Source organism: Anolis carolinensis, chromosome 4, assembly GCF_035594765.1.
Source record: "Anolis carolinensis isolate JA03-04 chromosome 4, rAnoCar3.1.pri, whole genome shotgun sequence".
In the NCBI taxonomy this organism is placed as follows: Eukaryota; Metazoa; Chordata; class Lepidosauria; order Squamata; family Dactyloidae; genus Anolis; species Anolis carolinensis.
Window position 1 is genome coordinate 48219397 of NC_085844.1, and position 23371 is coordinate 48242767.

Genomic DNA, 23371 nt, shown 5'->3' on the forward strand with positions numbered 1-23371 from the left:
GATTATGGATGGGAGGGAGGCCCAAAAAGTTGAAAATGTGTCCCTAGGCTATGAGTTTGAATGGATCGATCTCTCATACAAGAATGCAAATGAGCATATTGCCTTATTAGTAAAATCAATTTATTTACTATTATTCTGAGTGTGGTAGATATATGTGAAAGAGACAAGAGTGATAGGACACTGCCTTGAGGCCTGTTAATCTAGTTAATCAGATGATGGCAATAAACCAAACAGAATAGATAATGAACACACAGAATAAGAATTGTACTCATACAAGGTCATCCTCTGTATTTAACTAGTATGTGGTTTTGAGTCTGCTTGTGTATGTATTTGTCCCTTCCATATATTAATTCCATACATTTATACTGTGGTGTATTAAAATTTGCTTTTATATTTAAAACCATTTTTAACCCCAACATCATTTCTAAACACCACATATGTGGAAGAAAAAGCTGATTCACACCTCCCTTTGGGAAAAAAGCAGGAAATAAATAAATAAATACATTTTATGTTCAGTATGAAATTGCAACTTCTGCTTCTGGTTTCCGCTTCAATTTGTAATTACATGGCCTATAAATTATACTTTTTACATCAAACATGGTAAAGTGTGATATTTTTTGCCAAATTTATAATATTATGTATTTTATTTTCCTAAAGTAATAAAATGACTTTCAATTTCTAAATGAGAATATTAGTATTAATATTTTTGGAAAAAAATCATCCCACCCAGAAGAAAATATCCATCCCTCACCCATTCCTCCATGCAGCTTCAAACATTTCAGGAATTTTATATGTCTAGGATGGTCTCATATGATTGTATCACAGCAACCAGATATTGCAATGTTTTTGAATAATAGAGGAAAGTCCAGGAAAATTTGCAAGAGATAAGTCTCATAGTAATTTATTAGCATTTTGAAATAGAAATATTAATGTTTTTCCAGTATACAGAATATTAGTGATGCTGGACTGCATTTAGTCCCAACTACGATTTAAATGAATACAACTTGAATAAATGTTACCTAGCGTTAGCATTAAATCAGTAAGTCTAACTTAGCTGTCAGTTATATATATGCTTCATATCATTAGTGAGGGAAAAACATTCTAAGGTAAGCCTCACATACTGAATTTCTAGCGTAATCAAAATTGACATGTCTAGTCTACTTGTAGCCGATTCTTCTATTTCTTTTTGTATATACAGGAAATTCAAACATTATATCTACCACCTGCGGTTCTGAGAGGTAGCTTCAGATGGTTTGTTTCAAGTGCATATATCTGCTGATGGTGATAGATTATAGAAAATGCAGTAGAAAAGAAAGTCAAAGGTGGGTGCGAGACTGGAAAGGAATCTGCTAGCACTTTTTTGGACTATTTTAGTATGAAAGTTTCAATCAAAAGTGATTTCATTTTCCACTTTGATTGAAATCAATTAAAGCTCATTCTAAAATAAATGTTAGTCTTAAAGTTGCTGTTAACCCCCCTTTTATAATGAAACATGTGATCTCTTTGAAAACTGCTACATTAGATTTCTCTAGACAACACTCTGCAAACTGCCATCTGCAAACTGTCATCATTATGTTCTTCTTGAATGTTAAACAATTGGGCAGAATGACTACTTGCTTAAAGTTATTATAGCATGCAAGTCAGTTCATGTGTGAGTGAGAATGAAAAAGCTAATACATCATCATAAAAGAGCAGGAAGAATTAGGAAGGAATTCTGTTTAAAGGAAAAAAGTAATGTTGTGGCAATGATCTCGAATGGCTTTGATATTGAGCAATTTAGAGCAGTTCATGGATAGTGAGATTCAAACCATGGATAGCGAAACCCGGTACGTGGATACCAAGACCCAGCTAACAGCTAATGAAACCCAGTACTGAGCATGCAGAGTCTGTGCCTGGTGAGATGAAAAGCTAGTGCCCAAAGTTCCTAATTGAAGAAATCTCAGCAGTTGAAGCAGAAGCCCTGAGGTACTTTATACGATCACAGACAGCGGTAAGTCACTCAGATAAGGTGACATGTTTTTGCAAAAGTAAAACATACATTTTTATACAATAAAATCCTTTGTTTTTCTGGAGAGGCCAGCTTCTCACTGATTGGCAGAGCCAGTGTTGACGTCACAGCCAGCTGGGAGGATTCCCCCTCTGGTGCATGATTGTGGCACCTGGCAGTCAATCAGAAGGCGTTCCCTGCTGTCAATGTAGATTTGTGGTCCTCCAATGTCCAGCCAGGGCGAGATGGTCATGGGGAACAAAGGAAAACATGAACTTTTGAGTGGGCTATAGTGTCTTAATCTGGAGACTAACAAGTGGGGCCATCGGGTCACTGGGAGTTGTCTTTCAAAGTGACTAGTGAGTGACCCATAAAGTGCCTGTGTCCATTTTTGCTCGAGTCTGTATATTGCCCAAAATGGTGAGAATAGGTGATCCGTCCCTGGGAAAGGAGAAATGGCAGGAAAGGGAAAACAGAGGTAGAACCTCCCAACTTCAGGGTAGGTACCATATTATAATGAGTCCTTTTTGTCCAGGTAGCCAGCCACACAAAAAAGGTTGGCCCAATTCAGAGTCTGCTTGTCCCTTTGTGTAACTGGTTCATGATGGCTGAAGATGATGGGTACTGAAGTCCTTTGTTTAAATGAATACCAGGAAGACACAACTGTCACGTATTGCCGGTGAAATGTCACTAGGGACTTCATGGTGACTCCATGGCTCCTGAAATATTTCATATAATCATAAAAAACAACAACATTAAAACACACGCACAAGGGTCCTGGTACCATTTGACCCTCGAATACGGAGGTCAGATTCCGGGGCCTTTAGGGATTCTGGGAACAGGAAAGAGGAGCGGGAAGGATTTTATTCAGGGCTAATTTGGCTGCACGGTAGCCTAGGCAGGCAGTTTGGAACAAAGAATGAGACAGGAAAAGGAGGCAAAGAAGGCTACATTGATACAAACATGGGGTCAAAAGGACACCGGAGTGTCCTTGTTATTACAGGAGTTATTTTGTATCTTCTGGTGCTGGTAGCTGCTGTCGGTCTTCCCTGGTTCCTCAGCTCCTCAGTCTTCGAGGCTCGGGGCTCCCTGTTATAACTTGAATTTCCCACCAAGGTCCAAATGCAGATAATGATATAATTAATAATTTTCGGGGGGGGGGGTGTCTTTCTGAGGCATCAGCTTCACAGGTTGTGGATGGCATGACAAAGAGGTGAGAGAGTATGAAGTCTTTCTAGACATAAAGAGCATTGCAGATGCAGTAGAAAGTGGAATTGAGAGGAAAAAGATAAAGGAGCAAATAGCAGGCAGTTCTTTTTGTGAGAAGGTGTGATAGATCATGATAACTGTGGGCCCTTCCATACAGCCACATAATACATCTTGGAACTGATATGAAAAATTCTGGCCCTGAGCTGCATAATGTCCGAACCAGATATCCTGAGCTGTCTTGGCAGCAGGACACTGGCCCAACAGCACAACTGTATTGAAACCAGTTTTAGAATGGCTGAGAATGGGGCCAATAGCCCTTGAAAAAAACAAGAAAACCGCCTCTTATCAGCACTTTCTGATCTCTCTTTCTCTTTCTCTTTCTCTTTCTCTTTCTCTCTCTCTCTCTCTCTCTCTCTCTCTCTCTCTCTCTCTCTCTCTCTCTCTCTCTCTCTCTCTCTTTGCTGTTTTGTCATCATTAAGTGAGCAAAGCAGCTTGGGGGAGTGAGTGTCCTCCCTTCTTCTGAAGCTGTTGTACTCACTTAAATGATAACAAAAGAGGAAGGAAAGATCAGGGACTGCAGATTGGGATGCTGGGGGGATGCCAGCCTACCTCCCTAGGCTGCGTGAGCCTGAGGAATGTGGGATAATTGTGAAGACACAATTCTGAATCCCATATAGGGATTTAGGATGGCTGTCCCCACCCAAAACAGATGAAGATTCAAATCCTGTGTGGAACATTATTTGGACCCTTTCTCTGTGTGTTTTTAAACTCAAGCTGCAATCACATTAAGTGATTTATCCCTATGTAGATATCATTCACCTACATTAATTGTATGGACTCACACAGGCAAATATGCTTTATTTGGTTGTGTAAATGCACTCTAAGAGGGACAATTCAATAAACTTACATTTTTGTTTAAACTGAGAATAGCACAAAGGAATGGAGTGTAAACACTGAAAAATCAGCAAGTTAACGCCTCCACACTTGTAAATGAATTTCTTTTTCTGTTTTCTTGCCATCTTTCTAGTAGTTTCCATTGTCTTTTTGGGTTAATTTTGTATTTATGGTTCATTATTTCGTGCTTTAACTTTATATTGATTTAATAATATATGGTTAAATGTATGTAGTAACTACTTGATACTATCAGATTTTTATTCACTATAGTTAAGTAAAAATGGTTAATGAACCATAATTCTTACTTTCTCACTTTATCATTAATAGGGAAACATTTCTTACAGAGAAGGATAAAAAATGGTACTCAGTCATTTCCTACAAATATATTTCTCTCCCTCCCTTTCTCCTACACAAACAACACTCAACCTGATAGGATAGTAAGTGTTTGAATCCACTTTTATCACAGAACTATTTTTCTTCTTTCTTAAACCAAAAAGCAACCTATATGGGACAAATGAGGTTTCACAAGAGCACTAATAGGCTTGCAAGCAACCAGGATTCCACTCAAGGCAAAGCATATGGGTGACTCAAGTTTTCCCAGAGCACCATTAGCCTCACAGAGAAGCTCTACAAATCGCATGTGGCTTGTATTATGTTTTGAGAGAGAAGAAATAAGAGCTAGCATTTCTCTGTTGAAGTAGATTTAGTATTGGATTGTTGGAGATCCTTTAGGGGTATAATATTGGGAAGTTGGGAACCTTTTAGGAAGGGAGATCAGTTGAAGAAACTGAAATAATAACCCCAAAACCCATCACCACAACACATTATGTTTTTCTTTATTCAAAAGCTGAGAACAACCAATTTTTAAGCATGAATTTTAAACACGTGTCCTTTGTTTAATTTCTGTTTTGTGTATTTTAATATGTATTTTATAGAAATATGTTTTAATATGTATCTTTTTAGAAATACATTTTAATATGTGTATTTGTGGCATTTTTACAATGTTTATGTGTTTTAATTATTCTATAACCCACCTTGAGCCACAAGGAGAGGCAGATAAGAAATGTAATAATATTAATACTAGTTATTATTGTTATTATTATTAAAGTGAGCAACTAATTAAATGTTTGCCTAATTTAGGGGGAAATTAACAACAAATTGCTCTTTTTACTAAAGTTTCTGGGCTCTGACTGATTTGCAGAAAGCTTGAGAGATCAAGGGTCGGAGGTATTTTCTATTTCTGCTTTTTAACCATAAATGATCTTGGGACTTTCTGAATGTAAGGCATGTGCAGTATTTTTGCCACTGAACCTTAGCTTCTGATGAAATATGAGGAGAACCTCATCTTGATAAGCTATGAGAGGAAAAGAAGAACTAAAAAATGGCTTCATAGAACAGACATCAAAAGAATATGTTATTGACAGAGACAAAGGAGGAGAAAATGAAGAGACAGCCAAGGAATTCAGTTGAACTGGACTGAACAATATCTGGCTTAAAGGCATGCTTCTGGAACTTAGCCAGTTCCACAACAGACAAAGGACTGAATGTACACTGAAATGTGTTATTTCCTTTTAGAAATATACTCTGCAAGTCTGAGTAATGATGATTTTGGTGAGTTGTGTTCATTTTAAACTATTGATGGTTAGTTTCCATTGCTGCCTCTCAAACCTTTTTATAAAGAGAACATGGCCACGTTCCAACACTGAGTTAGTCAGTCAATGGGATTAAAGATAATTAAATGCAGAATTGCTAAATATGCACTCTGGGCAGGAACTGCAGGGGGGAAGGGACAGATACTCTAACTGAAAATTTCTTCATTGATTTTGGGGTGCCTAAAAAGGAGAGCGTGGTGTAGTGGTTCCAGTGTTTGCCCAGGACGCTGAGAGACCACAGTTTGAATCCCCACTCAGCAATGAAAACGCCTTGGGTGATCTTAGCCAATTCATACTCTCTCAGACCCAGAGGAAGGCAATGGTAAACTCCTCTAAACAAATATTGCTAAGAGAATTCTCATGATAGATTCATTTTAGGGTCTCCATATGCTGAAAATTACTTGAATCAAACAACAACAAAAGGTTATGAATATAATTCAAGAGGTGGTATCACAGTATGGAAGGTGAATAAATGACATGTAAGTTGATCGGGCAACATAATTGACCATGTAGTGAAGGACATTGCCTTTGGTTGATGTGTGATGTGTGTGTATTGAGGTGGGATGGTGGAGTTTTGATGATGACAATGACAATAATGTTCAAGGTGATGGTGATTAAAATGATTACTTTCCATCTCTAATATTGAAAAATATTGATTTAAAATATTTGAAAATATATTAAAATACAAACACTGGACTACAACATTAAAAACAGATATTTAACACCAGAGGCTTAAATTGCTATTCACAAATTAGCAGCAAAATCAGTTTGGATCTTTAATAACTGTCTAAATCTTCCAGTGATTCTCACCATGCATACTCTAGACCAGGGGTCCCCAAACTAAGGCCCGGGGGCCGGATGCGGCCCTCCAAGGTCATTGACCTGGCCCCTGCCCTAAACCTTAGACTTAGGGTTGACCTAAGTCTACCTGATCTTTGGAGGTCTTTTTGCTTACCTATGGTCTTATGAGATCATCTAGATGGTCTTTGAAGGTCTCTTTGCTTAGCTATGGCTTTATGAAACCATCTAGATGGCCTTTGGGGGCCCCTTTCCTTACCTATGGTCTTATGATCATCTAGATCAGGGGTCCCCAAACTAAGGCCCATGGGCTTCTAAGGTGATTGACCTGGCCTCTGTCCTAAACTTTAGACTTAGGGTTGACCTAAGTCTGAAATGACTTGAAGGCACACAACAACAACAATCTTAATTTTGGACTATTTCATCCTAGTCCGGCCCCCTAAAAGTCTGAGGGACTGTGAATTGGCCCTCCACTTAAAAAGTTTGGGGACCCCTGCTCTAGACATTGTGTTCCCTAATGCATAGATGAGTGAGAGTGTTATGATCACACCAGGACTTTAAAGTGGGCAGCCCCGAATTTCTGCTGCCTGCAGAATTTTGGGAAATGTAGTTTAGGTTGGGGCCTCAGCTACGGAGGTCCTCATCATCCCAAACTACATTTCCCAGAACTCTGCAGGTGGCAGAAATGTTGCAATGCCTGCTTTAAATCCTTGGTGTGCTAATGTGGTTAGTTGCAGTTAATGGACAGATGGAGCAGGGGAATAGTATCCTGACCATCTCTTTGGTTCCCAGAAGCCTATGTTGATTTCATGGGCTTTGGAAAGCGGTGAGGAAATTAGCCAGCCAGATGTAATTGTGCTGACCGATGGATGGGATCAGTGAGACTAAGGCACTACCTTCAATCAAATCCAGAGCTGTGTTATAAACTAGGCCCCTGCGCTTCCTCCATTAGTCTTCTTTAATGACTATAACTGTCATTACAGTTTATGAAATCTGTTTTTGGGTCATGATGATATAATACTTTTATTTCATTACAACTTTCAGGGTGATTTGGTGTGGAAACCGATCCATCTGAAGAAGAGATGAAGCCTTGTACCTTTTCTGAGTTTTTTTTTTTTTGGGGGGGGGGTAGGTTTCCATTGATCAGCAAGTGGTAGGTTGGGTCCAGACCCATATTAGGGGCCACACCTTTTGCAGCTGTAGCTGGCAAGTTTCATTCCAATATATCAGTGGTTCCCAGCTTGTGGTCCATGGACCACCAGTGGTCCCCAAGAACTAAAATATGATCAGTGACCTCACTGTTACTACACCATTGCAACAAGAGTGACTGGTCTCACGAAACCCTCTTATAGTGCTGAGGCAATGGGGATGTCGGGATTAGAGAGGCTGAGTGATTACCCATGAAAAGTGTGACAACAAGCCTCCTGACTGCTGTTTTTCCTCCTCCCTCCCCCTGAGCAGAGCCATTCCATGTGATGCCTGAAAGCAGGGGCTCCTTGATGTCTTCATTTTTAGGCCTGTTCCTGGGGTTATTTGAGGTGCTGATTCCAAAAATCTCATTGGATAGACTATATCAGCTCTAGATTATTAAATATGGTTTTCTGTGGGTGAGCAGATGATGACTACTGGATGGCATATGTTCTGTATCAGAAACTAGATCTGATATGGTCTTTCAATTGCAATTTTCTGAATCAGCACCGCAGATAACTAAACCGAATTGAAAGTTGACCAAAAGCTGATACATCCACTCTTTGGTACTAATGTTGGAGAGTGGTCCCTGGTCAAATGGTCCTTGGTCAAAAAAAGATTGAGAACCACTGCAATATATGCTGTCTCTGTGTGGTAATTGGTGAACAGAACCATATTGCTGCTTAACCCGTAACATTTATAGTGCCTGACATTCATTATATAGTCATTGTTATAATGTCATCTTTCTTGCTTGTCTGGAATCACTCCAAGAAGAAAAGGGACTCTTTAAATGTGAGTGTAGAAGCAACAACTTTGCCAAAAAGTAATAGTTACAGCTATTATAGAATTAAAGTATAGTAAAACTCAAAGATCTTCCTATTCCAGTACATTCAAAGACATAACTTTTAAGTTGAACATATTTCATCTTAAAAGTTGTCTAAGTTCAATACCATTTGCAATAAGAGCATCATTATTTAGAAGCCACTCTGAGTTCCCTTCGGGGTTGAGATAGAGTAGGGTAAAAATGCAGTAAATAAATAAATAAATAAATAAATCAGATGGCTTTATTGATGTTTTTTGAAAAGTAGACTTTGTTTATTTATATTTTTAAAATCTATTTCACTTTCAAAGCATTCATTTTTTGGACTGGTGATTGCTTTAATGAAAATACGTTATTAGATAACAGTAATGATCCATAATTAAATCCAGAGTTAAAATACCATGAAAAAAAGTGTTAAGATATACTGATGAAATGCTTAATCTTTTTTGTCAGCTGAAATCTATTTCACTAGTCTTTGTGTCTTAGACAGGACATTAAAGTCTGATGAATTTGAATCTTGTTTGCTAGTTTTTTCCCTACACACCCAGGCAGGATTAAAAAGAGTGGTCTGGATTTAGGGACCACTTTCTGTAACTCTGCTGTCTTTCCTATATCTCCTGTATATCCTAAAATCTTCTCTATAAGGACTAGAGACCATCTGGAGCAAGATTTTGATTCCATTGGGAGGTTGTAATAAGATCAAGAAGTTGATTAGAGCAATTCATTGCATCCTGGTAATCATATTTGAAATGAAAATAATGCATTACTTGAATTAGTCCCATTGCATCATGTTGATTTCATTGGATCTTCTCCAGGTATGACTAATGGTTGATTTATCGCTATATCATCTCTGTCTCCAGAATGGAATGTTAAAGTTTCCATAGATGCATTCTCATAATTCTGCTAATGAGACTGCAAAAAGTCTGTTGTAGGGAAACAAAGGTAGTTTGTCTTCTTAATAGAAAACCCCTTAAATGTAATTGATTCACTGAACCTTGTCCTACTGTGAAATGTTGTGAGCATCAGCATAGCTCAATTTCTAATGTAAGCTGCCTACCATTGCAACTGTCCCATATGGATTACTTCATTGCTTAAGGCTGTAATTATCTTCTTGAGCCTCCAGCTGCTTGTCCCACAATCAAGCAAATTAAATCATTACAAATCCAATATACCTTACTATCCTGATCCTACTAAGTTGAAGGAAACCTATATAAAGCATTGTACAATCCTGCACAATCTTATTCTCATCTTAAGTGGCATATCTATATTCCTAAGATATTACCAAGCAAAGATATATTTTATCTTTCCTTTAGCTTTAATTGTGGAAGATCAAATATAAAAACCTCTTGCTATAAACTACTCTTGTCTATAGCCAAGACATCTTGGTCATCTCCCTGGATATAACTGAGAAAATAATGACATTTTTTTGTGATCTGATAGTGGTTTCTAGTGGATTCTAGCCATTATAAGAACATTTTGTGGAACATTTGTTTAAACATTACAAACAGCTTATAAAAGTACATGTTTGTGAATGACCATGCCAAGAAGAGCAGCTAAATGAGTGTAGTACTCATGCGCTGTATATATTTCACTCATTTCCTCTCTCTCATTGATAGACAGATAAGGCACCATCATGTATTTGTTGACTCAGAAATAAGTCCATTGCATTCAGTGGGATTTATTTCCTAGTATGTAAATTCTGTTTCTAGTTTAGTATGAAGGAATACAGCTTGAGTTCATTAAATAACTTGTACAATGGGTACAAATAATACATTTTTCTTCTGAAATTAAATAAATTCTTTATTGTTACAAATTGTTGATTATGTTTTCCTTCTTCAGTGGCTGTACTCGCATTGTTCTTGTTACAGGATTTTGCTATTTCAAAACTGAATGATCTGGGTCTAGTTTGTGGTTTGTGTGTGTCGCTCTTGAGTTTGAACTTGATCATAATCCATTCTGCCAATGCAAATCCCATTGTATATTAACAGGAGCCTTTGTAATGAAGAACCTGAAGAGCTGCAGCCCTCTATATGTATGATTACATTCCCCATTAGAAGTATAAAGTTTATCTTTAGATGGATTGATGCCTAGGAAAGAAAAAAAATAAAGCTACCAATACATATGAATTCAAGATATGCGAATGATTGTTTAAATAACACTATGTAACAAAATTTACTATTCCTGGTTTGAAAGTGTCATTTCCTGTTTAATTGTGTGGTACTTACTTTGAAAGTAGTTGTAGTAGACACTTCATTTTCCTGGCTGTATTACCTTTGATTCTCATCTTTGTAAATTTAAAAAGAACATGAGTGCCTATTTAGAGGAACAAGGAGAACACTATCATCAAGACATCCTACAATTTGAAAGTCGCTACCAGGGAAACTGCAATGAAAACATGATGGGGGACTAAATTTGGGGACTAATCCATGAAAGCAATCTGATTTACCCTTGCGAGTCTTGCAACTACAGATTTCTAGGTTCCTTTTCATTCATTTTTAGCATTTTGTTAAAATAGATAGTTGGTCTGATATATAATGTTGTTGTTGTTTTTTTATCCTTCTGTTATCTGAAACCCAAAGGTTTATAATTTTCCTTAAGGAAAATATACAATTTTTAACTTTTCAATATGCTCAGACCACAAAAACAAAGTTTTGCAGTTTAATAAATGGTTTTCATGCTTTTATGATGGCACCAATTAGGACATGACATGTATAACCCAGAAAAAAAATTATGTTACATAGTGCAATGTTTTTTTGAGTGGATTGATTTTCAATACCAGGAGCCACCACTAGACCTCAGTGGGCCTGTTTTTCTTTCTTTCTTTTTTCATGTCAGGAGCAACTTGAGTTGCTTCTGGAGTGAGAGAATTGGCTGTCTGCAAGGACGTTGCCCAGGGGACGCCCGGATGTTTTGATGTTTTTACCATCCTTGTGGGAGGCTTCTCTCATGTCCCCGCATGGAGCTGGAGCTGATAGAGGGAGCTCATCCGCACTCTCCCCAGGTGGGATTCGAACCTGGCAGCTTTCAGGTCAGCAGCCCAACCTTCAAGTCACTTAGTCCACTATGCTATATTACTACAAATTTGCATCCTTCGAGCATCATTTGGCATTAGCCAGAAAGCCATAATATTCCAGCATTGCTCCTTGGCATTGCCGCTCTCAGTACTTTATTGCTACTTGGACCTTCCTATTGATGCTTTATTAATAATTTCTTCCACCTTGGTCAAGCTGGTCTATTAGTACTGCTTTAATGAGAAGGATACCATTCTGATGTTGAATATTGTTTTATGAAAGATCACTTGTAGCAGCTGTTTAGGGCTAGGATGGGCATTGGGCGAAGGGCTGTGCTTATAATTCTCATCTCATTTGCTCCAGAGACGTGCAGCTACGGAGAAAAGCAAGAGTACTTAGATCATAATGTTATTGTTTGACATACTTTAGCAAGTGCCAGGAACTCCAGTGGACCTTACTTCTGTGGACTCTGTTGGGACATAACCAATTCTTTAAATATGAAAACAATACAAAGGTAATTAGTTTTGGATTTTGAAGAACCAGGCAACATTTTTCTCATCTTAGGACATCTACATTAATTTTGGAGAGAAGCCATATCTTTTTGTCCCCAACACTTGAGGGTTTTTGTTATTGATACTGTCCTCACTTCTGCTCCAACCAGGGTAAAAAGGATTGGGAGATGACAGTTTCTGTTATCAAATGGAAGTGGCACCATCAGTGACCACCTAGGACATATTATGCATCTATTCTAGGTTGCATCAGTCCAAATTCAATAATACAGTAGTATCTGACAGAATTCTGTCATACTTGCTTCTTCCTGAGACATACATTCATTGTTTATCAATGTGTTCAAACCATGACCGAGTACATAACATTCTGTATGGACCACTTCACACAGGACAAAAAGCCCTCTTTTGGTGCTTTTATTCACGGCAAGGATGGGGGCTTGACAAGTGCCATCACTTGACGCATGGCAGGCTCCACCTACTTTCCTCCCAAAGTGGAATAAAAGCGCCAAAAGGCCCTTTTCCTCCACGACGGGCAAGAAAGCGTAGTTTGGGTAGCTTCAATGGGCTGTTTGAAGAGATCCTATACTATGTCAGATACAGTATAGTGCAGAATAATTCCAGCGGGAAAGTATGTTCAAACATCAGCATGAGGTGTGGAACTATATAGTGACCTGGAAAAACTAGTGTGTTAATAAATAATTTATGTTAAAGATTTTGCAAGTTAGAAGTTATGGACCAACAAACCCATGTTGAGCAGAACTATAAGAAGGCTTGAAAAAGACAAACTCTAGAGACCTGTGTCTTTCAGAAGGGTAATAGGGACTAGGAATCACTAGCTCCCCCAGTGTGAGTCTATGGTTATCTTTCTCCAGCTATGATAGAAGTCTAGATATACCAAGAGAAAACATCCCCACGTCGACCATCACATGACTTCTCATGTCGTGCTGGCTCCAATGGATCCCCCCAGAAGGGTGACACTTCCCATGTGTGATGGGAGAAGTGTCACTGAGAAGGAGCTGTGCACGGGGCAATGGATTCACCCTGCTATCCCTCTCTTTCCTCTGCAAAACCAGACAAAGGTGTTCTCTCAGTTAAAAAATCTCCTTTATTTCCAGTTCTTTTTTACTTCCATTGGGGTCCTATAACTCCGGTAAATGTAGGGAGCAATTTATGACATGTAGATAATTCTCTCCACTTGCTTCTTTCTGAGTATTATTAATCAATGATATTTAAATGTATTTGAAAAGTTTTCAGAATGTTAAGGATAGCTTTAATGTAATATAATTGATAACTTAATGAATATTGGTTTATAAGGTTTCTGGTTTTAGGCTTTTCTGATGACAGGTGTTAGCCACATTGTCATTTATTTGAGTATTTGTTTTATTGTATTGTAGCCACTAATAAAAATGAAATCTGAAAACTTTAGGGCCATATAAAAGTTATACAACTATTTTTAGAATTCATAGGTGGCATATTAGATTTCTGTTACCCATCCAAATTTCTTACATTTAAGACCAACAAGAATGTTTGTTCATCCATGACTAATTCAATTTCCCACCTGATCTTCATCATCACTTTTGCGGGCTTATGAAATTCAGTCATGGCTTGTTAACTAATGGATGGATTTTCTAAATAGAGAGTTCCTCATTTGCAAATTTTGTGAAATTGGTATAAACTATGGAACCTTGACATTGAGTGGAATGAATGTTTGAGATGTTTAAAAGAAAATGGTATATGGAACATTGTAAAGTTCCCAAAAGTTTTTTGAATTATCAGTTGGGTGCATAAAATAATAATATCATTTAATTTTGAAACTGATATTGTATGAAGGCAATTATTCTTGGATTTTTAAAAATCTAAGTTGTCTTATCCATATGCAATTTTCCAATTGGTATTGAATCTGCTTGAATAGTGGAATGGATCATGCCCATAGCCACCAATTTAAATTGGAGTCCTAGCAAAATTGACTTGTAAAAAAATCTTCTGTGAATGAATGAACAAAAGAAAACACTGAAAGAATGACACTGGAATTCCAAATAGTTAATTTTTTTTTACATTAAACATTATTGAATTCAGGGGTTTAAAATTGAAATTTGGTGTTTGCATTAAATAGTAATGATAGGTTTTCATTCTTAAAGGATTTGTAATCAGTGGCATTCAAACCTGTCCAAGAGCTTTAAATGAAGTTTTCTTATCTGGTACATTATAAGAATGATGAGGCATCTGACAAAAGTAACTTAATTTAAGACATTGTCTCACAATTATTTTAACACAGAGAGAGACAATCTCTGTGGTTATTAAACATAGCATACCTGATATTCTATAGGTAGAGAACCAAATACTGTTTCAAGATAGCTCCAGAGAATAGGTCTACAAATATATAAAAACTTTATTACAGTCCATGGACCCGCAGCTGTTAAGTGTTTACAAAACGAGTTTACAAAACATTCAAAATTGGGGAAAAGTGCTAAACAGACACAAAATCAGGTAATACTCTGTTCAGAGACTAGGTTCTTTCTCAGCCTTGCTGCCACTGCAAGGAACTTTGCCACCATGAGGGTTTTTCATCCAATGCTTTTGGATGAAAAACCCTCATGGTGGCAAAGTTCCTTGCAGTGGCAGCAAGGCTGAGAAAAATGCTGCATAAAGTCTACCATATCACCCGGGACTTTGATTTTACAAAAACTGTCCAGACCCTCTTAGAAAACCGCAGCTTCTATGTGGAGTTTCAGGGCCAGAAAAGCAGATGGAGGAGGCAAAAGAATGGTTTACCCCAAGGCAGCGTTCTTGCACCAACCTTATTTAATATCTTCACGAACGATCAGCCACAACCACCACTCACAAAGAGCTTTATATATGCTGATGACCTTGGCCTTACAACACAAGCAAAAGATTTTGAAACAGTTGAAAAGCAACTCACCAATGCCTTGAAAGATCTCTCCAGCTACTACAAAGAGAACCACCTGAAGCCCAACCCTGCCAAGACACAAGTGTGTGCTTTCCACCTACGTAACCGTGAAGCCAACAGGAAACTGAAAGTTACTTGGGAAGGCCAAGAGCTCGAACACTGTTTCCATCCTAAATACCTTGGTGTCACCTTAGACCGAACACTAACATATAGGAAACACTGTATGAACACCAAGCACAAAGTAGCTGCACGCAATAATATCCTGCGGAAACTGACTGGCATCACATGGTGTGCAGACCCACAAGTAGCAAGAACATCAGCCCTGGCCTTGTCTTTCTCAACTGCAGAGTATGCCTGTCCTGTCTGGCACAAGTCTGCCCATGCAAAGCAGGTGGACATAGCACTGAATGAAACATGCAGAATCATCACAGGATGCCTTAAACCTACACCTGTTGATAAATTCTACAAGTTAGCTGGCATTGCCCCTCCTGACGTGCGACGGGAAGTCGCTGCTAACGGTGAGAGAAAAAAGGTCGAACATTGTGAAAGCCACCCACTGCATGGCTATCAGCCTCCTCCCACCAGACTCAAATCAAGAAAGGGCTTCATGAGAACCACCACTCCTCTTGATGTTCCTCCAGCAGCAGCAAGGGTGTCCCTCTGGGCAGCTAAACCTGGCAATTCTAACTGGATGGCCCCCCAAGAGGGTCTTCCTCCAGGGGCAAACCAAGAATGGGCAACTTGGAAGTCCCTGAACAGACTCAGAAGTGGAGTGGGCAGATCAAAAGACAACTTGGCAAGGTGGCACTACCTGGAGGAATCCTCCACCTTGTGTGACTGTGGAGCTGAACAAACAACTCTGCATATGTATGCTTGCCCACAATGCCCTGCCTCATGCACGGAGGAGGAGTTGTTTAAAGCTACGGACAATGCGGTTGCTGTTGCCCGCTTTTGGTCCAAAACTATTTAGTTGCTTGTTATTTCCTTTTTTTTAATTTCCATTATTCGAAATGTATTCGTTGTACAATGCTTTTGACACGAAATAAAAAAAAAAACCATGAGGGTGGTGTTTATCCTTCATAAGATATCTGACCTTCCCTTGCAGGTCATGGTCAGACAATCGGGTCAGGATTATGTGTGTGTAAGTTGACCTCATTGGGCTGAGTAATAGTGGCACTGCAGCAAGGTGTGTTCTAATGATTCTATTTCATTTTCACCGCAAGGGCATATTCTTTGGGAGTAGGGGATACCAGATAGTCTGCCATTTAGCAACTCTGATGGAAGTACATTTAGTCTCGCTTTTGTGAAACGTCTTCGGTAATTAGACACTGTGAGACTGTTAAGATAATTACATGACTTAAATTGCTCAGTGTATGGTAAGTTCAGGGCCCTAGGGGAACATGGTGAATTTGAGCGAGCTCTGAGCTCTCCCAGGGCAATGTCCCTCATCCGTTGCTTTAGTAATTTCTGTGCCATTTTGAAACAAAGGTGCAGCAAAAGGGATGCTGATAGACGAATTGAGATCACTTTCTTAACTATTTTTAATATAAAAAAGAAGGTGAATATTTTTGGTTTTTGAAAAATCCCCTCATTATTTGTTTCATATGTTTCATCCGTGCTTCTGTATCGTGTCATTCATATGGTACAAAGAAGCAGTGAAACAAAAGTGAAAGTAGAAAGTAGCACAAAACCATTTGCTTTGCTGCTATTTGTTCCACACCTCCTTTTTAGCTGCTGGGTGGCGCTGCTGCTGCTTTGCCTGTCACACTTGCTGCCTCTTGCCTGCCTTGCATCCTGCTTATTCTTTAACCTCAGGTCTCCTCTTCATATCGCGAGGAATACCTCTCAGAATCAGTGCTTCCTTAAGCAGTCCTCAGTCCTCTTCTGCATATCGAGAAGGAGACCTCTCAGAATCAGTGCTGCCTTAAACCCTGTCTGCAACCTCAGTTCTCCTCTGCATATCAAGAGGGAGACCTCTCAGAATCAGTGCTGCCTTAAGCCACATCTTCAACCTCAGTTCTCCTCTACATATCAAGAGGGAGACCTCTCAGAATCAGAATATCGAGAGGGAGACCTCTCAGAGTCATTGTTGCCTTAAGCCATGTCTGCAACCTCAGTTCTCCTCTGCATATCAAGAGGGAGACCTCTCAGAATCAGAATATCGAGAGGGAGACCTCTCAGAGTCATTGTTGCCTTAAGCCTTGTCTTCAACCTCAGGTCTCCCCTGCAGATCTGCAGATCGAGAGTAAAATGTCTCAGAATCATTAAGCCTTAAGGTTAGAAGGTGGGACCAGTGGGAAAAGAGGGAATGTTTTTAAGGAGATTTTATTTTTAGAAAGAAAAAAATCCCTAAAATTTGGGGGATGACCCAAACCTTGTAAGAGTTGGAGGGCTAAAAGTGGAAGATATGTCCTCCATGTGTGGTGATTTTCACTCCTCTAGCCTTAAAATTGAGCAGAAGGGGAGCCTGGGCAGCCCAACCATTGCAACTAATGGGACCAATGCATTTATACATTCGGATGGTGAAACAAAAGAGCTCATTTATATGGCTGCTGGTTTCGGAAGCAGTGGATGGACACAGAAACGGGGCCATATGAATGGAACAAACAGAAATGGTTAGTGATTTTATACAAATGCACAAGACTGCCCCTCACTAGCCTCCATTTTTCACTTGACCCTGCTGCAGTATATGCTAATTTTTAAAAACAATACTCTCAGTTTCACTGTTCTGTGTTGGCTGTAATAATAACAATGGAACATTGTTTTGAAGAGAAAAAATGGTGGTGGCATTCTAGGGCATGATCTTAAGGGCTCTGCCATTTCGACCTGCTAATGAGTTCTTATCTGTTTTTAAAGGTTTTTAATTTGCCTAGCTATTTTATTTTGCCTAGATTTTGAAAGCTCTTTCTCACTTGTTTAATTTAATTTCGACTTCTAACTTATCTCCTTTTTGGAGAATTTTCTACTGAGCTTGTTTTTAAATCCCATTTGCTATCTGGTCTCATGCTGATTAACTTGCCTGGTCTGCAGCTGAATTATGAGTTTTATCAGAAGCCCCTGAAAATCTGTACATTTTTTTTGGGATTGAAACAGTGCTTAAGGAGGCCTTATGAATGAACGGTTACATTATCCTTACCCTAAATGTTCTATTCAAAGTTAGTGGAGAAAGGAATGGGAAGAACATTTTTCTTCTGTGTAACAATTGTAATTAGAGCCCAGAGAGGAATACATGAATATATATGATAATCAAAAACTCAATAACAACTTGGATTCCATTGATCTGCAAGCTGATATTTCTTTCAGCAGCAAGTGGGATTTTGAGGGTCATATGGGCAAATTTGTGCCATATTGGGAAAGGTAGGGCATGTCCTTACCAAGCAAGACATTATGGGATAATTCCAGGATGATATGTTTGAAATTTCTAATCTTACCTCTTCTGACCCTGATTTGATTATAACAGATGAATGACTAGAGAACCAAACAGTGGAAACTCATCAGTTTAAGGTAGGAATACCCAGTCAAGATAAAACAGGCTCAATTCACACATAACTTTAATAATAACTTAGAGAAACTGTCTGATCTGAGAATCAGGGAAAGAACTAAGGAAGGTTTAAGGGAAAATCGAGATATCTCTTTTGTTACCAAAAGCCAATTAATGAACTTTCCACTATTGGACAACTTGGGATCACATTTTTTCCTTTTGGTTATATGTTATAATATTGCTGAGTGGTAGACTAGGATGGCATACCAAAAACTGTGAAATCTATTTGTTCCACACATCCTTCTATATATTTTCTGGAAACCATGACACCATATATGTTTCTTTGAAACAAAGATTTAGTTCATTTTGGCTTTCTGAAACTGAATTTTACAAAACAGGAAGAGCCAGGGGCGATATAGCCACTTTAATTTCATGTTCAATTTATCATTCTAGAATTTATAATTTTAAAATCAATTTCTTTTTGTCCAAATTGTCAACAGGTAACTGTGGGGAGAGAGATTGGTGCTTTAATTTGTTTTAATCTACACTGTCCACCTTAAAGAACAATAAATCAGAGAGCTCAAGGTTCTTTTGTGATGAATTGGAAGAGGCTCAGGATCTTTGTGAGACAAAGTATCCTTAGGCAATCATAGTGATGTGTGGTTATTTCAGTGCTTGTGTTGTTTATGGTCCTAACCAAAAGGAAACTTCTTTTGGCCTGGGTAGACAGTGCCACAAAGTTTCCCTTTATTTTATTGTTTTACCTGGCTGGTTTTCATTGAACAAAGTACTAGATAAAGAAAATAGGAAGTTATTTGAGTTAATGTCTGTGACTGACATGCATTCATCACAGTCTTTGAGGTAATTCTAATGGATATTTTACATTTCTTAACAACAGGGTAGGTAGTGTTATTGATTACATCTTCTGCTCTTCAAGGTTACTGTCTTGTAGAATGAGCTATCATATTTCAGTCCACCTAGAAAATTATATTTTACTATCTATCTGTCAATCTCTATCTTATTTCCTTTACTACTGATCTGGCTGAGGGAACAATAATTATGGGGAAACACTTAAAGTGATCTCTTTCTGTTGAACTTTCAGTTCAGGATCATTCATACTCATGAAGGAGGCAATCCCCCATCTCCTTCTTGATCATGCATGTGTCATTCTGACATCAATAGAGGCATCAATGTGACAGGAAAGAAGAGGAGATTGGCTGGTCACACAGACAATGTCAATACAATAACCCAGGTGATCATGAAGAAAGAGAAGTGATAGCCCAGAAAGTTAGAATTTTTACACCCAGCATTTCTGCTTTACTTACCTTCTGGGCTATAGTATAAAAACATTATCTCTAGAATCTCTAGAGAATCTCCAGTGTGACTCTTAAGGTTTAACTGCTGCAGTTTTGCTTTGCCTTGCTGGGGTCCATGTGTTGAGCTGTAGAGGAAAGGGCCATTGTTCCTGCCTCTTCATAGCCTCAGGGCCACCACTTGCTATGATTCAATAGGTTCCAATTACCAGTGTAATCTATCCCAGCTGTGGTGCCCACTGGGGCCGGGTGAGTCAACGCCTTCTGCTCAGAGAAAAATAGCAGATTTTCCTGTAGTTCTGGATGGGGTCCCCCCCCCCGAAAGACTGTATTTGGGAATACTTCTGGATCCGTCTCACCAAATGCCAGCCCAGGTAGAGGCAGTGGTCAGGAGTGCTTATTAACAGCTTTGGCTGATATGGCAGCTGCGTTCCTTCCTAGATTTGGAAGATCTAAAAATGGTAGTGCACACGCTGGTAACCTCAAGGCTGGATTTTTGCAGTGTGCTTTACATTGGGTTACCTTTGTACCAAGTTTAAAAAAACTCCAGTTGGTTCAAAATACGGCAGCCAGGAATAGCCATATTGACCTCCACTGTCTGCTAATTAGTTTCAGTGCAAAGTATAAAGTGCTGGTTTTCACCTACATGGTTTGGGTCCAGGTTACCTACAGGATTGCCTTCTCTCATACAATCTGCCCCAAACACTGAGGTCCTCTGGGGGGTGGCTACTACAGCCTGCCAGAACCTGACTGGCAACCATCACCCAGAAAACCTTTTCATTAGCCACCCCAAGACTGGAATGACTTGCCAGAAGAGCTCCAACAGCTAAATGAGCTGTTGGAATTAGAAAAAAATATGCATGTTTTGTAGAATGTTTTTAGATGATTGTGTGTTTTTAACAATGTTGTAACCTGCCTCGAGCAACAAGGAGAGGTGGGTAAGAAATAGAATTATTATTATTATTATCATCTCCCTTCTTTATGCTGGACATGTGAGCACTCTGATTGGATGTCAGAAGAGGCATCCACAATGGACAAAAGGTCTTATGAAGCTCCATGGTCAGTTAAAAGCAGTGGTGGCAGCGGCATAGGCATAATCCATAATGATGGCATAGTTGTTCCATCTGGACAGCAGATCAGGCAGGTTGCTCTGACACCACAGGATACTCAAGAGTTTCCAGCAAACTGTGACATATTCCTTGACTTTACCTGGAGCAGGATAAAGCTGGGTCAAAACTTTAAAAAACCCCAGGATATTTACCAGAAGTAACCATGCCACGAAGACAGCTATCCTTCCCTTTTCTATTTTGCTTGTTTAGGGTTATGTCAATGGTGGGATTGTTTAAAAGAAAAAAAACTTAATAATTTATAGCAAATGGATATTGAAGAAAGGAAGTTTCATATGGATCTCTTTTCTTTCACAAGCATTGGAAGAAAAGAAAGAGAACTTTGAAATGACTGAAGATACTTCTCAAATCACATAATTTTTGTTCAGGTAATCCTATTTAAAGATATAGCTGTTTGAATCTATATCAGTATATAAAATGGGTCGCACCTTTGAGTCTCAGAGAAATAATTTTGTAGCAGACTCAGTCTACTTCATCAGAAATAGAGTGAGTCTATGAAAGTGTATTCTACAAATTCTCTCAGTCTCAAATGTGTGACAAGATCCTTTTTTAGGTGGTTGTCTGTTGCTTTTCATATTGTTTGTTCCAATAGTTGTTCAAAATAAAGCATTTGAAAGGAGCGGAAGACAGATGATGTGGTGGAAAGTTGCAGGTTAACAAAGAAATTGAGAGCTGTTATAGATTTTCTACAATGTTTGTCATGTCTTTTTGAAGACAGCAACAAAATACAGTTACATAAAGCAACAGGTGTGGCCTATTCACATTTGAAAAATTTCCATTGCAAAGTTTATACACTTCTAAATGAAACTAATTGAATAATGGCACTGAGTTCTATGCAAATGTGTTTCTTTGTAATAGAAGCCAGATGGTTTTAGAGAAACCACAAAATAAGAGCCAACTTTCTAAAGACTTCAATAATCAAAACAGCTGAACAGGAAATAATTACTAAATTTATAACTAGTGTGAAATTTTCTTGATTTTGTATTGGTATTACACTTTATTAAATTTATATGGTGCTATATGTTCAGAAATTTAAGGTTTACCAATATGGTGATGAGTGGAAGTGATTTTTAGTGTATTATTTACAGATGTGCCAAAGATATCCAGAGTCAGCCTTCAGCTAAAAAAGCCTCTTCCTTAAGGGTCTTTCCAGCTTGGTCTTAGACTCATAATTACTTCATATTGAAACTCATTGACTACTATCATTGCTGTCAGCCAGCTCTTTCTCAGCCTTGCTTTCCTACTTCCCCTTTCATTTTTCCCCCTTCTCTACAACTCTAAAAAGTTTTAAAGCAGTTTGCAAGTCAGGCCCAGAAATAATATTTGGAAATTAAGCAATCCTTACCTCAACAGCTGAGTGTTGAGTCTGAGCTTCGTATGTATGCTCTGGCTCAAATAAATGTGGAAGTAAGTGGGGACAGAAGCTTATTGATAATGTAAAACAGTGGTTCTCAACCTGTGTGTCCCCAGGTGTTTTGACCTACAACTCCCAGAAATCCCAGCCAGTTTACCAGCTGTTAGGATTTCTGGGAGTTGAAAGTCAAAACATCTGGGGACCCACAGGTTGAGAACCACTGATGTAGAACCTTTGCAGCAAGAAGGCTTTCCACATTGCGGTCTTTTCTCTCCACCAACAATTGCTCTAGGAAGAGCTTTGTAGGCTATTAGCTCATTCACATTCATTCAGCATGCGAAGTGTTGTACTAATTACTTAATTTTCATACTGCATGTAAGTTTATGTACTGTTTTGATGTGTAATATAACAAGTTTAACTAGTATTGTTTTGATTCAATTAACCTTGCAGATTTGCTTTGCCTACTTATATTTACATGCATACACAGATATTTGTGTCTGCTTTAGAAATCTCAGAATATAGGATTTAGCTTAGTACAGCTCATGCTTCAATACACCAGTTACAGCTGAAATCTATGCAAGCAATTCAAAATAAGTCCACTTATGCTTTAATTAGAAATATTTCTATGTGTGTAGACATGGATATGTGAATTAAGAATAATTTTTAAGCACATTTTCAATCTGGCATAGTGGAGAGAGAAACTTTAAAATCCCATCCCCTATTTTGCCACTGTAGTGATAATTTTTACTATAGCAAAACATTCATTGCTTACAAGAAATAAAATGCAAAGCTCTCTCTAGACTCACTGATTTTTTTCCAAAATAAAAAGCAAATAAACAGTCAGTTAAAGGAATGACTGGAAAATGTGAAGCATACCAAGATATAATCTGTCACATGGTAAAGATGTTACTTAGTAGACCATTACGTCAGTTTGAAACACTTATAAGAGATGCCAAGGATAATCCTGAAGGCCTAAGATCCAATATCTATTCTATTTAAATCGAATCTAAATGCCCTGATCCTACAGACATCATGCAAGTTTGTCTAAACTATTTTAAAAGAAAAATAGACAATGACACATAGTCTTACAAATGGAAAAACCTTCCATTTCAAACTATC

The 23371-nt window shown here is 38.4% G+C and overlaps 1 protein-coding gene and 1 long non-coding RNA gene across 3 annotated transcripts in view; one reads left to right on the forward strand and one right to left on the reverse strand.

The window, feature by feature from the left end:
* The window catches only part of alkal1 (ALK and LTK ligand 1), a 53326-nt gene that overhangs the window by 20605 nt on the left and 9350 nt on the right, over positions 1-23371 (forward strand). The window contains exon 1 of one of the 2 annotated variants that reach the window (XR_010005987.1): positions 14700-21266. The exons of the other annotated variant lie outside the window; for it this stretch is intronic. The gene's annotated coding sequence lies outside the window, so the exon portion shown is untranslated. Of the gene's footprint in view, positions 1-14699; positions 21267-23371 lie in introns of those variants that run through there. 2 annotated transcript variants of the gene reach the window in all.
* LOC134298872 (uncharacterized) lies at positions 432-22360 on the reverse strand. The gene is made up of 2 exons (XR_010005988.1): positions 22244-22360; positions 432-2706 (listed from the first exon to the last, which is right to left on the reverse strand). It is a non-coding gene; the product is annotated as an uncharacterized LOC134298872 (long non-coding RNA).